Source organism: Equus quagga, unplaced genomic scaffold (genome assembly GCF_021613505.1).
Source record: "Equus quagga isolate Etosha38 unplaced genomic scaffold, UCLA_HA_Equagga_1.0 268.1_RagTag, whole genome shotgun sequence".
NCBI classification, from domain to species: Eukaryota; Metazoa; Chordata; class Mammalia; order Perissodactyla; family Equidae; genus Equus; species Equus quagga.
Window position 1 is genome coordinate 1,006,626 of NW_025799869.1, and position 1,963 is coordinate 1,008,588.

The following is a 1,963-nucleotide window of genomic DNA, read 5'->3' on the forward strand; positions in this document are numbered from 1 at the left end:
GGAAATGCAGTCTCCTTCCCTAGTCGACAATGCCAGAATGGGCCAATTTCAATGAAATGGAAGTCTTGGGCGGACAACTGAGTTTAAATGGAAGTCAGTTGCTCTCTGCCACCCCCTTACCCCGGTCCCTAGAGCTCTCATCCCAACAGCCACAGGGACAGACAAGGTCTCACTGGGGCTTTGGGCTTCACAGTGAAGTAGTTGTTCCAGACACGGCTTCTGACAACAACTCAGATTAAACACTCTGGAACCATCTTTATCAAGACTTAATGTTCCTGCCAAATATATTCATGAATCTAAGGATAAGCTATCTGATCCAGTGGCCTTGCCTTCCTAATTTATTTAATTATATAGTTGTGCTCATTGTCAGAAACAGGTGCAATTGTGTGAAAGTTGTCACGGAGTGATTCATGTGGCTCGTGGGTTGGGTAGAGAGCGGTTCTGTGCTGCAGGGGTCTGCGGTCTTGTAACAGTGGGAAGGGGTCCTCATCTTATGAAGTGATCGGTAAGGCACTCCTTCTTTTCTTTAAACATTATCTATCTTAGAAGCTGCCTCTCAGGGGAACGTTTTGTACATCAGAGTTCATCGTTTCGAGGGGAGTAGATGTTTGTGCTATGTAGTGGTTTGCTAGGCCGCGTGACAAAGCACCACAGAGTGGGTGGCTCTACCAACAGCAACACGTTCTCTCGCAACTCTGCAGGCTGGTGTTCCGAGACCAAGGTGTTGGCAGGGCTGTTCGTTCTGAGGGCTATGAGGGAACGATGTGTTCCAGGCCTCTCTCCTTGGCTTACAGATGGCCGTCTTCTCCCTGTGTCTTCGCACGCACGTGTTTGCGTCCTAGTCTCTCCTTATAAGGAGACAGTCCTATTGGATTAGGGCCCACCCTAATGACTTCATTTTAATTTAATTACCTGTTTAAAGGCCTTGTCTCCAAATGCAGTCACATTCTGCAGTACTGGGAGTTAAGACTTCAACTTCTGAGTTCTGGGGGGACACAGTTCAGCCCATAACACTCTGCTTGATGCAGCCCAGCACGGTTTTGATAACCACAGAGAATAACTTTCAGGATATATTATTTACGCATGGTAAGTCTATTGCCCCGTTTGATCTGGTATCTGATGGGTCTTGTCATTGGTTTGCCCTGGGGGTAGGAAGTACTGGGAGGCCTCCTGTAGGATCCGGAGATGGGAGTGCTTCTGGGCAGAGGTGGGGCACCCCTGTAGGTCAGTGTTTGCCAAATCTTAACAGTCATACGAATCACCAGAAAACTCGATAAGGCACAGATGCCAGGGCCCACCCCCAGAGGTTCTGCTTCGGTAGGTCCAGGAGGGGCCATTTCTAGTGAGTTCTTAGATACTGCTGCTGGTGCTGCTGACGCTGCTGGCGCTGCTGGCGCTGCTGGCGCTGCTGGTGCTGGTGCTGCTGGCGCTGCTGGTGCTGCTGGCGCTGCTGGTGCTGCTGGTGCTGCTGGTGCTGGCGCTGCTGGCACTGCTGGTGGTGCTGGCGCTGCTGGCACTGCTGGTGGTGCTGGTGCTGCTGGTGGTGCTGGTGGTGCTGGTGCTGGTGCTGCTGGCACTGCTGGTGCTGCTGGTGGTGCTGGTGCTGCTGCTGCTGGTGCTGCTGCTGCTGCTGCTGGCGCTGCTGGTGCTGCTGGTGGTGGTGGTGCTGCTGGTGCTGGCGCTGCTTGTGCTGCTTGTGCTGCTGGTGCTGGTGCTGCTGGCACTGCTGGTGCTGCTGGTGCTGCTGGTGCTACTGGTGCTGCTGGTGCTGGTGCTGCTGGCGCTGCTGGTGGTGCTGGCGCTGCTGGCGCTGCTGGTGGTGCTGGCGCTGCTGGTGGTGCTGGTGGTGGTGGTGCTGCTGCTGCTGGTGCTGCTGGTGCTGCTGGTGCTGCTGGTGTTGCTGGTACTGCTCGTGGTGCTGGTGCTGCTGGCGTTGCTGGTGCTGCTCGTGGTGCTGGTGCTG

General features: G+C 54.5%; 1 long non-coding RNA gene across 1 annotated transcript in view; it reads left to right on the top strand.

Moving 5' to 3' along the window:
- Nucleotides 1–998: 998 nt before the first annotated feature.
- LOC124233866 (uncharacterized) overlaps nt 999–1,963 on the top strand; it is a 5,408-nt gene continuing 4,443 nt past the window's right edge. Inside the window, exon 1 of the long non-coding RNA XR_006887155.1 lies at nt 999–1,086. This is a non-coding gene — a long non-coding RNA (uncharacterized LOC124233866). The remainder of the gene's footprint in view (nt 1,087–1,963) is intronic.